The sequence below is a fragment of a genome, unplaced genomic scaffold (genome assembly GCF_019419815.1).
Source record: "Pyrus x bretschneideri cultivar Hongxiangsu unplaced genomic scaffold, Pyrus_bretschneideri_v1 Contig65, whole genome shotgun sequence".
NCBI lineage: Eukaryota > Viridiplantae > Streptophyta > Magnoliopsida > Rosales > Rosaceae > Pyrus > Pyrus x bretschneideri.
In genome coordinates, this window is record NW_025999804.1 from 2,110,000 (window position 1) to 2,126,027 (window position 16,028).

Here is a 16,028-nt window from a genome sequence, read left to right on the forward strand (position 1 = left end):
CTTATGTTTTGTGTGAATCTATGCTTAAAACATTGAGGACAATGTTTGATTTAAGTGTGGGGGGGTAACTAAAGTGTTTTGATGCAAATTCGTAGGGTTTTATCCACCATAACTTCTAATGTTGTTCCTTGCTGTTTTAAGGTGTTTTTAAGTTGTTTTAGAGTGTTTTAGTGTGTTTTGTTTTATAATTCGAAAATCCCATAAAAATTTGAAAAATTGTTTTGAAAAACCCAAAAAGAGTTGTTTTAAAAGTCGTTTTTGTGTGTTTGTGTCTTAGGGTACCTTCCAACACAATGATAAGGATTTGGTTTATAATTGCATGACGGTTAGAAAGAGTTATAAACATAGAGAAAAGTTTGATTTACTCTTGGTATATGCTTGGTTATGGTTATAATGTATGACTTCACATGCAATCATAAAAGAAAAATTCGTTTTTGTAACATGCTTGAAGGAAGAAACTCAAACAAACGCTACATCCCTGTGAGACTCGAGCCATTACTTTCTTTGGAGAGTTATTTTCTGTGATTCTTTATTTTCTAAAGTTGTTGCATGATCTCATTATTCCTTGCTTGGTTGCTACTTAGAATGCAATTGTATCATGATAGAACTAAATGCTAGAACTCATGCCCATTTCATTCAAAGCATGTTATTGATTTGCATAACACATATTCAAGAAGAAGTTGTGTAGTGACCACCACCATAGCCAAATAGCCTTACTTCCCATACTTCGTATATGTTGTAAGTTTTAACCCCGTTGAGCCTTGTTTAGCCTTTATTCTTTGTTTACCCACATTTTCCTCACCTAGCCTAGTTTAGGACAATCCCCACCCTTGTTCTTAAAAGATAGTGAGCATGACTTAATTGAATTCCTTTTGAGTTACATTATGAAAGAAAATAAGTGTGGGGGAGAGAATGTTTAAGTGTTTATGTTTTGAGATTCAAAAGAAAAGAAAAAGAAAAGAAAAAAAAAAAAAAAAGAAAAAAGAAAGAAAGAAAGAAAAAAGAGCTTAAAAAAAAAATGAAAATAAGTGAAAATGAACTCACGAGCGTTGATGGTTGAAGAAAGGGTCCAAAAAAAAATGAATATGGCCCTAAGTTCTGTGTAATTCCCCCTTGGGTGATCAAAGTTGACTTCTGCATTCTAAAGGAAATTCTAAGTGCCTAATTCAATACTTTGCTCACTATTGCTTGAAGAACGTTTGTTATCCTTACCTTTCATTTTTAGCCAATTACCCCAAGCCCCGTTACAACCCTTGACTTCTATATTGAGTGTTATGTATTTCAATTGTGGAGTTTGAACTTGGTATGAGCTTATGGTGTCACTGGTTCTCGCGTCTAAGTAGTAGCATTCCATTCATGAGATCATATCTAAACATGCTTATTAACTCCAGAAAATGCTTTCCTTATTATAACATATGTGAGTGTTCGTCTACATGTTTACATCAATCTTCTCACATATACCTAGTGCAGGGTGTGTAGTCAGAAAATCTGTGTGAAAAACGAGAGTACATCTAGTAAGAAATTGAGGGAATTCTCTAAGGCATGTTACTACATTCAAAACATGGTTTTAAATGCTTAATTGTGAACTAGTATGTGGTGACTATGATTAAGAATGTACTTAAGTGTAAAGATGGCTCAAATCTGTAAGAATAATGATTTTTAACTTGTCATGTGCATTGGAAGTCCCTGATACGATTGTTGGAAGGTGTAGGTTGTGTTTTGTTCTTTTTGTTTTGTTTTTCTGTTTTGCTCGAGGACTAGCAAAAGCTAAGTGTGGGGGTATTTGATAGGAGCATATTTATGCGACTTAAATGGCTTGTTCTCGTACATTTACGTTATGTTTCTTTAGTTATTTTAGTACTTTAAGCTATTTTCGTGTGTTTGTAGGTCCAAAGGGCTAAAGGAACAAAAAGATGCATTTTGGAGACTTTTGGAGCACTTTTGGGCTAAGGACGGATAGCTTATGCTTGAAGCCAAAGTGTTGGACGAAATTGAAGACCTAATTGGAGCCAAAGTGTTGGAACCTTGTTCTCTTTAGTTTTAGGACATTTAAACCTTTCCTAATCCCAATCATGCCATGCATAACACACATCCATTCTAACACATTGTCATTGCACATGCATTTCCTTCATTAGTTAACCCACATGCACTTATCACTTATCATCACCACATATCATATCACTTAATCACTTATCACTTATCATCACCACTTAACCACTTATCATATCATAACCACATATCATATCACTTATCACTTATCACTTAACATAACATCCACCTACTTCACCTACAACATCCACCCACTTCACCTACAACATCCACCCACTTCACCTACAACATCCACCTACTTCACCTACAAATGACATAGCCATATGTTCCCTCCACTACTCCTATAAATACCCTTGCATTCATTCATTCATGGACATCTCATTTCATACACAACACACCATTTTTCCATTTCCCTTGTAATCCAAACACCATTTTTCCATTTCCCTATTAATCCAAACACCACTCCCCAAACCATTCACACCATCAAACTATCCTTAGACCTTGTGCTACAACAACGAGGAAGAGAAGAGTGCCTAAACGTTCATACAATTCAAGTTTGAGTTGTTGGAATGTTTAGGTGTTTCTTTGATTTCAATGTTTAAATTCAATTCTCTTTGTTTGTACGTATGAGGAATGGAAGAGAAGAGTGCCTAAACGTTCATACAATTCAAGTTTGAGTTGTTGGAATGTTTAGGTATTTCTTTGATTTCAAAGTTATAATAAACTAAACCCCCTTTAGCTAGGGGGTGATTCGAAATATATGTTTATGCTTGCATTTTGATTTGATTACTTCTAATTGCATTTCATAAGTTGTTGATTCAATTTGTTTAACCGTTTGATTGATAACTTATTTATGTATGTTTATTAAGAATGCGCGCTTAATTTTCATGCATGAATATGACGCTAGAATATAAGTGATTTTCACCTAATCGTTATGAACTTATATTCACAAGTAGTGGAGGTTGCTTATAAACAATCGCGTTAAATGAATTCTTGGCACGAGTTTCATGCTCATCATAGTAACGAATGCCTCGTCAACACTTATAGTTTTCATAATGCTTAATGATCTTTGATTGTATCTTTATTGTGCTGTTCACGTAAAGGACTTTTGGAGAATGTTGTGAATTGCGTTGCGCTAACCCATCCAATTCATTAACTTAAGGAAAACTTGACGGTTAATTTAAGCGGACCTAATTAACCCGGGGTGATGAGTTTCATAATTTATTGAAATGTAATTGGAAATCTTTTTATTATGCAAGTGTAACATATGTGGAGATGACCCCTTAGCTAGCATTCATCCATTCTATTTCATCAATTTCATATTTACATTCTGTTTTAATTTGTTCATTTAATTTAATTTCGTATAAACTTAAATCCCCCTTTACTTTAATGTCAATTTAGTTAGAAATCATTTTAGTTTGTGTTTTTAAAAGTATTTTGAGTCTTTGGTTTGTCTTAGTGTTTTAAAGTTTAGTTTTACATTCTTTGAGTCTAGTTTAGAGTTTATTATTACGTTTTTACGTTTTTGAGTCAAATCCAAGTGATTAACAATCCCTCCTAATCCCCGGTCCAGAACGATCCCTACTTATACTTATACTACAATTGTCAAAAAGAGGGTTTAATTTGTGCGCGTATAAATCCCGCATCACATTCAAGGTAATCATATAAGCACAAGACTCACATTGGATAGTAGACATGAATAAACTATCAAACCAAACAATGTGGTCAAGAGTATTGTATTAGAGAAAGACCGTATTGCATTTGTAATCCTAAAACTGAATAGGTTCTCCACCTCTTCTGATTAGCTTGGGTAACCATGACTTGCTGCTAGGCGTCAACCATGGTTTGTTGAAGCCCTAAAAGTGTATTATCACTAACGGGAGAATTGAAAGTAAGTTTCAATTCACAATCGATTAGAAAGAGTTTTAATCGCCCACTGCCTCGCTAAAAGGAACCTAATGGATCGTTCACCGAGTAAGGTAGAGTTTGAAGAAACAACGGAGATGAGTAAGAATAATTAAATGGTTTAATTATTTATCTAAGGCTAGGATTAATTAATATGTTAATTAATCAAACGAATAAGTTCGTTAAAGACCTCGGGTTAGTTTTGGGCCGCAAGGCCCAATGGAATTTGAATGTCAAGCCCATTAACTCAAGTTGTATAACAACTTGAATAAACAAAGGGCTTGAAAGCCCAATAAACCCTATAGGCCGGCCATGTTAGAAGAATAGGGCTTTTGGTCCATTAGGTCACTTATTTGAAGGGACTATATAAAGGACTTTATAGCCTAAAATTCATTAAGGGTTGTTTTTGGGGAAAGGATGAGAACACAAGCTCTCCTTTCTCTCTAAAATTTCGGCCACCTTGGAGGGATCATCTAGCAATCAAACTCCTCCAAGGTCACTCATTTCTTCTTCATTATGCCTTGGTGATGAATCATTAGAGGATCTCAATTTTGGGAACTTTGGAGAAACCTTTTTCATCCATCCAAATCCATAGATCTAAGATGTAAGGAATGAAGGCCCTCTCTTTGGGTGATTAGCCTTTGTTTAAATACAAAGAGGAATCTACAAAGGTATATATATTTCAACTCACTTTGTTTTGAGTTGATTATTGGTTCACCATTTTACTAGGCTTTGAACATTCATGGGTAATGTTTTGTTTTTAAGTGCATGCTAGCATGATTCCGCCTTTAATTTGTTAATTGCATGCTAATGATGTTGCTTAAATGAACATGTCATCTTCCAAAATAATCCTTCAAACCAAACATAGCCCCCCTCTTAGTCCTTTTTTTGGGCACAACTCCTCAATTGCAATAAGTAATTCAAATTTAATGACTTGATTTGAAAACATCTAAAGGTAGTTTAATTAAATTAACTAATAAATTTAAAGTATAAACTTAAAACTAATAAATTATTGTTGGGGCTATGTTTAGCCTCTTTGGTTTGAAATGGTCTTAGGCCATCTCCAATGAAATGGGCTATGCTATAGCCCTAAATGTGAAAAAACCATCTCCAATGAAAGGCTAGGCCAAAGGAGAAAGGGACCCACCGGGCCAAGGAGAAGCTTGATGGCCATCGAGCTGGGCAAATCCAGCTAGCCAAGCAGCTCGTCTTAAGAGCCCAATTTGCTGCAACCAATAGTCACATGACGTCATTTAGCCTTTGGATTTTGATTTTTTTTTTTTTAAGGACGAAATTTTTTAAAAAAAATTAGGTAAATGCCTAAGCCTTTTCTACACCATTTCTCACATCATTTTCACCATTCCATACTATGAGTTCTACAAAGGCATCACTCCACCGAATCCCATAAATCATGAGAGTTGTTCTTCACAAAGGAAAAGACAACTTCGTAGAAGGTTGAACAAACGGAATCAAGCCTTGATAAAGATAAGGAATATGGAGAGTTACTCATTTTAGCGACACGTGTCAATCGAAATCCTCTCCGAAAAATTATTAAGATTATATAAAGATAAAAAAATCCGAAGGCTTAATCATTTAGCGACAAGTGGCACTCAAAATATGTCTATAAACCTTATTTTAATATGGTAGTTTAATTTAATTAACCAATAAAATTAAAGAACAAAATTAAAATAATAAATTAGTGAGGGGCTATTTTATAGCCCCTTTTAGTTGCAGATGGTTTATAAATATGGCATAACATTGTTCATTAAACAATAATTCTTGTACCGCTATATTAGGGTTAAACATAGCCCATTCGGTTGGAGATGGCCTTAAATCATTGGTTTAGGGCATGTTTGGGTTTTTGCATTAGTTGGAATTTTTTTTTTATGAAATTAAGGGTTCGTTTGAAAATGTTTCTTTAAATTATTTTTGCTTAGAAGCTCTTTTTTTTTTTAAAAAAAAAAAAAAAGGGGACAACTGGTGGCAAGACACGGTTATCCACCCCTTCCGGGGGCCGGAAAGACTCACATAGGCATTTTAGCCTCACCCTGGCCACAAGTCTAGCTTCCACACCAACAATGGGTTTTGAACCCGAGACCTCCAATTTTTTGTTTTAAGAAACCCTCGTAATTCGGCATTTACTACTAGGCCGTGGTTGCTCAGAAGCTCTTTGATATGAAACCACTTTTATTTGGAGTAAATTAAAAAAAAAATTTAAATGTAAGTACATCCTGAAAAAGCACACAACATGTTTTCTTTGTCAAAAGAATTTATAAATTTTATTATTTCCTGTAATTTAACTTCATCAGTAATAGATTCCCCCAATATGTTGTAAATCTTATTTAACCAACCATACCCTACAAACAACAAACTGCATCCTGGTTGCCTGTAGACCTCGCCATCCATAAAAATGTATCTTTTTGCTAAGATAGAGTTCCAAAACCTGAAAGATCATGCTGTACGAGTGCATAAACTTCACTATCTGCAGCTATCAGGAATTCGAGGGGGAATCCACATGGCTCGGACTTTGCACGACGAGGGGTTCCTTAGGCGAGTCATCTCCCATGTCCTTTGTTTTGTGAAGGAGAAATGTACCGGATAATATAGTGATGAAACCACACAGTTCAGTCACTATCTGTGATCCATTTTGTGACACCCCGTCCTGCAACCGTAGGGAGGGTAAAAATTGGATTTAGTATCCGTAGAAATGATTCTCATTGATAACAAAAGAACGAGACAAATCAAAACATTACAAACATTTTGCAAGTAAATGTACCTTAAACAAGATCACACTGGCAAGAATGGTGAATGTTGTAAACATAACGTAGTAGACTGGAGATATAACAGCAGTGTTAAACGTGTCAAGAGCCTGCAAAAATTGCATAAGACAATATGGATTAAGCATTCGCCGGATAACTACAAGATTTAGAGTCTGTTAAGTGCACGGTATCTAACACTAAATAACTGATTCTTCAGAACCCAACTTTGTGTGTTTCTATACAGCATAGGTTTGAGTTAAAGGTGACAAAATGTGCATTCCTGTCATAAGAATGAAAAGTTATACTAAACTCCGTTGAATGAGCAGAGTATTCGGAAAATATCACAACTTAAGAATCTGTTAGATTCTATAGCTTTTGGTGTATGATATTTGTACTGCAAGCAAGAATCAACAAGAAATTGAAAAACGAAGATGGAGTCGTTGCTCCAGTTTCCTTGATTCACGGTTCTCTAACTTTGTAGATAACGGAAACTATAACGGTGACCAGGAAAAAAAGACTTTAACATAATCAGTCATAGAACCGAATGAATGTAATTTCTTGGGAACCATATACCTTGTTTAAGTAGTTGATCTGAAAAAGACAGCATACCGCCAGTACCAACACAAAAAACCAAGTCTCAAAGTATTTAAATTGATTTGTTCCGGAAAATGTCAGCTTCAGAGCTATTCCCACTGCTTTCACACTCATAACCTGCAGATGAATCAGAGATAATCGAAGGATTGCTTTAGGTACACCTAAATTAATAACATCAACAAGCTTCAAAATTTAGAAACAGACCGTAAGAGATCCCATGAGTGAACAAATACCAACATATACGATCATGTGGGTATGCCCGTAGCGTGGCACATACCGAAAAATGAGGACAGCAACCAGAATCAATACTATACATGTGTAGATGATGAAACCTGTGAATAACAAAACCAGTTGTACTAACTCCGTCTTGGATGTTCATAAACTACGAGGCTAAATTAAATCTGCAAATACCTGGCTGCGTAGCATGCTGCCACACTTGCTTAACAGATTGTATTGGTTTCTCTTGTGGAGCATGCAATACAATACTTGTAGAACCCACCACGCAAAGAACACAACCAAGCACACCAAAGACATGCAATTTTTCCTCCAAAACAAAATGAGCAAGCACTGCACTGAATAAAAATAGCGTCCTTATAAAAACACTCACACGCAAACACTGCTATCACAACAGCACGTACATACACACGCACACGCCCATACGTTTAATACACGAACCGGTAGACAAATGATTTAACAAGAATAGACAACGAGGGCAGTGTCCAGATGTTTCATACCTGACAATAATACTTAAAGCTCCCAAGGGAGTGACGAGAATTGCTGGGGCAAACGCATAAGCAGCAAAGTTAGCAATCTCCCCAACAATCACTGAGAAAGAGATTAACCTCAGAATTAGCAAATGAGCATTAACCACAGTAATTCTCTGATAAAAATAACAGGAATAATCAAAAGGCTAAGAAATTTCTGATTTGGATTTGCATAGGATAAACTAGTACCTTTAATAGTAATAGTAAATTCAGAGCCTAAAGAATATTTCCCCACTTATTCAAATAGTTGGAGAAATCCAAATGCAATTCTGACATTGTTTGCAATAATTTGAAAAAAAAACAAAAATTCCCTCTTAAAAGGACATCTATAGCATTGGATGAAAACACCAATTGGATAATCCCTTCGATTTTATATAGATTTTCCGAGCAAAAACGTAATTTATGGACTGAAAATTTAAGGCAGTAAATAAAACCGCATTATCAGCCCCTCGTTCCAAATAATATTTGCATACTTCCCAGTGAGAAACAAAGTCAATGATGTCACTGTTACATTTTCTCCCACATAGCCCTTCGGCCTAAACTAAAAGTTATATTAAATACAAATAATCATGTAAAAGATCCAGACAATGTCGGTTGAATATCATGTAAAATGGCGTGATCAAAAGGCACTCCTACCCCTTGACCCAAAGCCACCTTTTCAACAGAAAGAATCAAGAAGCAAATGCTTCCTGGTCGGATCATAGTGAAGGTAATTGTTTAACCATTTTGTGCACAACTTTCTGTCCATGAGCATCATTACTATCTGCATTGCCGACCCTCGGAGCAAAGCTCACAAATGAATTTCTCGAGTATAACCACACAAAGTGAAGAAATATCTCGTTCTTTTGGTCTGCCTCTATTTTAATGTTTGGGCATATAAATTAATATAACTACTATAAGGAAGGCTTCCCGATATGACATCAGTTATTTCTATCCATGTAAAGATTTTGATTTGTGCTTTTAGTGTGGTCTAATAAAACCCCATAATCTCAAATTTTTCAAGTTTGATATCGACAGTTGGCCAAAACTCCTCCAAAGTTGTGTCCTGACAAAAGAATGCCTACTATCGATCTGGCTGACTTTGATATTTGAAGAGCTGATGCCGATAGCGTTTAAGGAGACTAGGGGACTCATCACTATCCAAATCCATATTCAAATTTGGTACTGGATGAACTTATCAAACAAAGCCGAGCAGTATAAGCCCTTCTCCGGCCTTGGAAAAGCAGCAAACTGTAGAAGCTAGGGCATTGTTCACCTTTGGATATGAACTCTATTCCGTTCTTAGTGGAAAACCACCGCAGAGATTGAATGTTGACTTAGCTTATTCCGCTATAAATAAGTCGTCTGGATACTCTACATTGGCCATGCAGCCGACATATTACAGGTTGCACAGCCACACCGCTATATTGTGTAGCAAAGCACAGCAACAAACAACATAACAGATTGCAAATATGTAAATGACGATGGCAGATGCAGCCTTTCATTGCAAGGAGAGAAACAAACTCATCGCACAAAAAAAAAAAAATTGGCAGACAGCATAAGAATTTTTGGTTGAGAGTAGATTTTTAACTAGTTAATTGGTGGAGAGAGACAAAAGAAGGGCTGCATTTAGAAACACATCCAACAAGAATCCAGAAAAAAAAAAAACCAAAATATAACTTAAAGAATGCAACAACGCTAACAAAGCAATTAGAAGAAGAGATGATTAAACTTACTTGCTATCATCCCAGCCCACCACAAGGGTTCATACAAGTACGTATATCCTCCTAATCCTGATTCCGAAAATCCACAAACTTGGTTAGCAAAATATCGACGAAAAGAATACAATTCAGTACAAGTTACATAAACACAAAATTGTAGGCCAATTTCCAAGATATTTGGGATTCAAGACTCTAGATAACGATGAAGATGCAATGGAAAAGGGAATGAAACCTGCTCTGGTTCCAGTAGTGCCGGCTTTTTTAAGACCTTTCTTCTTGATGATAAAACTAGTGCCAATAAAAATGCTTGAAGAAACCGCGAGAGTGAGTCCATGAACATTGTCAGGCGATAATCCCATTGATCACACAAAATATGGAGAAAGACTTTACAGGGCCAAGGAATATTATATCCAAAATTCCAAATTAATTTCCTGAATCCAAAAAATAAGGCCAAACAGATCACACAAATAACACAATCAATCCCATAATAAATACACGTATTTACAAGAAGACATTAAAATAAATAAATAAATCATAAATGTAAAAAGCATACCTTCTTGGCACGCTGCAAAAGAAGGCAATGGGAGTTAAAACCCACCACCACCATGATGTCTGTAATTTTTTTTTTTTTTTTTTTTTTACATGCGACGTAAAGAAAGTGATTGAATTGATGAAGATGGTAATGGGGTTTCTGGGAAGAGAGAGAGAGAGAGAGATTTGGTGGATTATTGTGAGGCTGAGGCAAGGTATGTCCGTTACGTTGGCGTCTGAGAAACGAATGGCCTCCGCATCCCGCGTTCTTCTTTAAATGCAATGCCTTTATGCTGTGTTTTTTTTTTTTTGGCCTTGTGCCGTTATTTCAAATGGAAGGTTAGATTTTAGCTGGGGCCCTCCAGTTTACAACTAGCCTCTCTGCACCCAGTCATGCACATGAGAGAGACTTTTCTTTAATCACGGGCTCTATGCGCCTTTTAAGATATATTGTTTTGCGAAAGACCTTTTCTCAATCACAGGCATTACGTGCCCCTTAAAATGTACTGTATTAGTTGTTTTCTTTTTTGTGCCACGTCATAAAAAAAAAAAAAGAACATACAGTTGCAAATAAAAGGAAATAAAAATAACTAAGTTGTGTGTAAAATGCGTGATAAAAGAAAGGCTCTTTGCTGCATAAAAGCACGTTTGAAGAGGTTAGTAAAGAATAAAGGAAGAAATACAGCAAGGAAACAATTAAGTGTAAGAGAAAAAAAATTAAACAACTAATCTATGACAACAAGCTAAAGAGAAAAAGGTCTTGAATCTTCAAGTTCCTCAACCGAGCAATCCTTATGCAATATCTTGTAAGCCAAAAGCGGTTTATGCCTGTAGAGAATTTTATCCACATAACATGTAATTCATATTGCATTTCAGAAAAGACAAACGTTGAACATTGGAGTAAGTATAAGAAAACGTACAAGAATAGAAGAGCCAAAAACAAAACATTGTTGTAACAAATAAAAAACCAAAAAAAAAAAAGGTTGTCCAACTATTTTTCATTTTGCACTTCATTTACAACTTTTTTATTTTTTTTAATTTTTATGCTTTTCACATGGGTTAAATGAAATCGATATGTGAATTATAGACAACGTTTATTTTTTTATGCTTTTCATTTTGCACTTCATTGACAATTTTTTTTTTTTTTTTTTTTTCACATTTTGCACTATATATTTGGGCAATAGCAATACACAATCTCATCCAAGGAGAAATAGTCGACGTTAATTACAAACCATTTTAACTAAAAGAAAGAAAGTCTTACTCTGAAACAGGGGTGCGCAAACCCTATATGCGTTTCAACAGTAAGATTTGATAATTATATATGATGAAATCATGTCCGTTATTTTTGTAGTAGAAATGGGCCGGTCTAGGGTCAGGACTCTTAAGTTATGGACATGGTGTGCCCCGTAAATTCTCTTCGCCCACCCCATCCCGCCCCGTTTCGTATCTCTCAATTGTGGCCATGCCCCGAACCCGCCCCGAACTGAGGGTACCCATCCCTACCTATAGGTCCAAGACTCATTTGCCCACCTCTACTCATATGTGTATTTCTTTTGTAAATATAGAAAGTTGTGGGTCAAATTTGAGAATTTTGAATTGTAACTCAAATCTTACACTGTCCTGAAACATAAAGGATTGAACCACAAGCTAGTGGTCCAGTGGTAAATGGCGGATTGTGAGGCTTTCTTCAAATTAAAAACCAAAGGTCTTGGCTTTGAAACCCGCTGCTAGTGTGGAAGCCAAACTTGTGGCCAGGGGAGGCTGAAATGCCTCTGTGAGTTTTCCTGGCCCCCGGGAAGGGTGAATAATCATGGCTTGCCACCCAGTTGTCCTCTTAAAAAAAATAGAAACATAGAGAATTGGTTATTGGTATGCTCCTCTTTCTTCAACTTCCCCATCATCCAATAGATTCAACGCGTTTGGCTGTTTAGAAAGTTCGATAAAACTTTCCCAAAAAATTGAGTTGGAAGAAAACAAAAAACCTCTATATTAAATCTAAGATCGGTATTCTTATTGCTTTTTTCTTCTCTTCATATTCGTCAATTTTCTCAGCAACAATTAGGACATTATCGATATTTGCTTCATCTTTTTTGGTATTTTTGTTTAATTTTAGGATTTCTAAGAATAATGTGAATGGAGGTTTTGGCTGATTGATCTTATTAGAGTTTAGAACTTGTTTAATTGAATGACAGTTTTTCCATTTAGGGTTTCTGTTACGATTATAATAATGAGTAGAATAATAGTGGAATATTATTGAGCTTAATGTTGTTATTGTTAGTGGGCAACTGACACAGTGAGAAGGATGGTTGTAGAAGAACCAATTGTGGCATTGTTCTGCCAACGGTTAATTGAATTAGAAAATAATATTACCAAAAATACCCTTTCTCTCCTTCTCTCTCTCTCTCTCTCTCTCTCTCTCTCTCTCTCTTTCTCTCTCTCTCTATTCCTCTTTCCCACTTCACCAACATTGCTATCTGCTACAAGCAAGTTGAGATAGGGATTTTGGGAGTTATGCCTTAACATTTGGTATTATCCTCTCGATCATGAGTCTCCCTCTTGTATACCCCACCACACCACCAATTCTTGAATGTTTACTGACGAATCGTGCCTCTCTGCATGGAAGCTAATCTGGAAGCCATTACTCAGCTAATCCAAACTTCGACCACCACTTCAGACGCCAGATTCACCACCTTCAAAATTTAGTTCGCCCTTCTCTTGGAGCATCTCCATTGTGACCCTGGTTCTCAAGGCGGTGCTGGCTTTTCAGCCGCATAACCTCCTTTGGTGCCAAATCCACTGATTTCTCCTCCAATTATGATCGATGATGGCGATTTTCGCTGTCTCGACACTCCCCAGTTTCAGCACAGTGATTCTTTTAAAGGAGAAGGATTCATTCCTTGCCCGCAGTGGCCAGATCATCTGGATTTTCCCCATTTCCGTCTAAAAACTAACAGTGATACCTCGCCAGAGCCACCGCCGGCCGTCGTTTGTTACGCCGGAAACTGGAAAAACTTCAATATCTTCTTCAAAACTCAACCAAATTCCATGAATTTTATATGGATTTAAAGCTCTCAAGAAGGACAACAAATCCTTACCTCTTAGAGGTCCTAAATCCGATGGAAAATGGTCAAAAAGTCCCTCAAAATTCTGACAAAGTCTGCAACTCAATGAACCCGCGTGTCTCGATGTCTAAAACACTTCAAAATGACACCAAAGTGTTAGGGAAACTAGGGAAGCACCTTCTTAAGCCTCAAAACCAATTAAATGACCCACGATCACGTCAGATTCATTTTAACTCCTCACCGGAGTTTCTGAAATCCAAGGTTTTCGGGGTCAACTTGCTTAGTAAGTGGTATCACCAGACTCTAGAGCTCAAAAGGAGTATAAATAGGAAATTCTCAAGATCGATCTGTAAGGTTTTGATGGTGTTTGAAAGTTGTAGAACTCAGTTGTACGGAAGGGAAGGAAAGATCGAGAAGAGAGGAGCGAGAAGGGCTTGCACGTGTCTATGTATATGTGTGTAGTCACGGGTTTGCCAAAAGAAAAAGAAATATGAGGCCCTAATTTGGCTACCGTTACGAATCCAATTTGGCCCTAACTCGCGTCAACACGCTTGTGATGATGCATAAAATTTAGTTACGTCAGCAAGAAAAATACTTTAACACTATATACATATATCCACATTGACACACCCCGACCTAATCAGGGCGTGCTAGTCATCACGTGAAGGTGACGTAGCCAAGTGCACAGTGCGGAAGCAATATTAATATAAGAAATGCGAATAAACAAAAACCCAGCTAACTAGAGCACTAGATAAGATAAGGTGCAAGACGAAATAAGTGTGAATTCACAACCAGAGCATAAGTAGCCTAAGTGTAGTCCAGCAGGACGAATACTAATTATACAACACCAAAGGTAATCCTACAATGGTGATAATCTGTCAGAGCTGCCGTGGATTCCTTGCAAGCCACCAAAAGCACTCTTAACTAGAACCTTGAGGGGTGCAAAACAAAAAGTGTGAGTGGGCAAAAACAAAGCTTTTCAAAACCATTTCAATTATCAAAGATAGTAACCCCTAGCCATAAAACCTATATAATTTCCCACAAAATAGAGTACATATCTATACCACAACCATGCTCAGAATAGCTAAATTCATAAATATGCCATGTCAAATATCTCAGCATAAAATTATGTAAGCCAGGTGATATAAATCAATGCAAATGATATGTTAGCCGGAGTCACCTAACGTGACCTGTATGGCTCAAATCCATATCTCAACAAATATACCTACACACGAGTCAAAACCACCTAAAGTGGTCTGTACGACGGGACTAGGTGTAAACAAATACGCTCAAGTGCTACGATCACGTGAAGACTGTGCGAATAATCGCGGGTCACCTACGAGTCGAAACCACCTATAGTGGTTTGTACGATAGGACTGTGTACCTAACTTGGATCCAAGGTGAGCGTATGGTGCAGGAGGTGAATATCACGTGAAGGACTGTGCCCTAACCACGGGCGGGAGCACTAACACCGGGGTGCAGGTTTATGAGCTCTCAACACATCGCACATAATCATCAATTTACATAAACAATTTACAACTCACCTGGTACTTACCTGAGCGTCCACAGCGTCAAATCACATTTATGCATACCATATTAAGTCAATGATCTACGTATAAATCAATATGAATGGCATTTCTAAATATAATTTCATTTAAATCGATTTTCTGGGAAAACTCTCAAGTATATAGGTATATACGGAAAACCAAAAGCCCACTCACTGGTATGTGAAAGGGTCTTGCCCCCAAGCCTCGATTGACTGCACTCGTCTTGAGGATAGGTCTCACCTATATGCGAAACAACTATATAAACGTTAATTTAAAGCACATAAACAAAACTAGCTAATAACTTCTCATACATTGCTCAAATGGGGTGTTTGAATAAACCAACGTGATCTACTCAACACCACGACATCCCCATATTTTTAGAAAAATTTTCCGACCACCCACGCGCCCTCATGTGCCTGGCACACGTACAGAAACCCTAACGGCGTTAGGGAATAATCTGTCCAAAAATGAAATATACTGTTAAATATTCCTGACACCGTTAGTATATTCAGTCAAAGTTGATGGAATATTCTCCTTTCTTCTCCGGTGGATGGCCAGACTACACCGCCGGCCGCCTTCTATGTCATTGGAAACTGGAAAATTTTCAAAGCTTGATATTTGCGCCATTTCTCAACCAAATTTCATGAAATTTGTACCAAAATGAAGCTTAGGACGAGACGAACACAATCTTACCACTTTGGGGTCCTAAAACCAATGAAATCTCGCTGGAAAAATTCGAGGAAACCGACCAAACCCTGCAACTAAATAAACCCGAGTGTTCTTACGTCAAAACCACTCCAAGATTGAACCCACATGCTAGAAACGCAAGAGTATTACCTTCTTAAGTCTCAAAATCACGTCGGAAAATCACCCTTCACCGGAGTTAGGGTAACTCGAGTTCCTGTGAACTGTTCGTCGTCCCAAAGGTACCACTCAACTCGTGAAGTCATAAGGAGTACGATGGTGGTCTTAAACAACTTGATCTATGAGAGATGACGAGAGTTGAGGAGATGACCGTACGAGTGTACGGACGAATGGAAAAATCCGAGAGGGAGGAGAGAGAGAGAGAGTCAACGGGATTGGATGTGTGTGTGTGTGTGAGTGGTCCAGTTGGCAA

At 37.1% G+C, this 16,028-nt stretch overlaps 1 pseudogene; it reads right to left on the reverse strand.

Moving 5' to 3' along the window:
- Positions 1-6,167: 6,167 nt before the first annotated feature.
- LOC103933200 lies at positions 6,168-10,359 on the reverse strand (annotated as a pseudogene).
- Between the last annotated feature and the right edge of the window lie 5,669 nt (positions 10,360-16,028).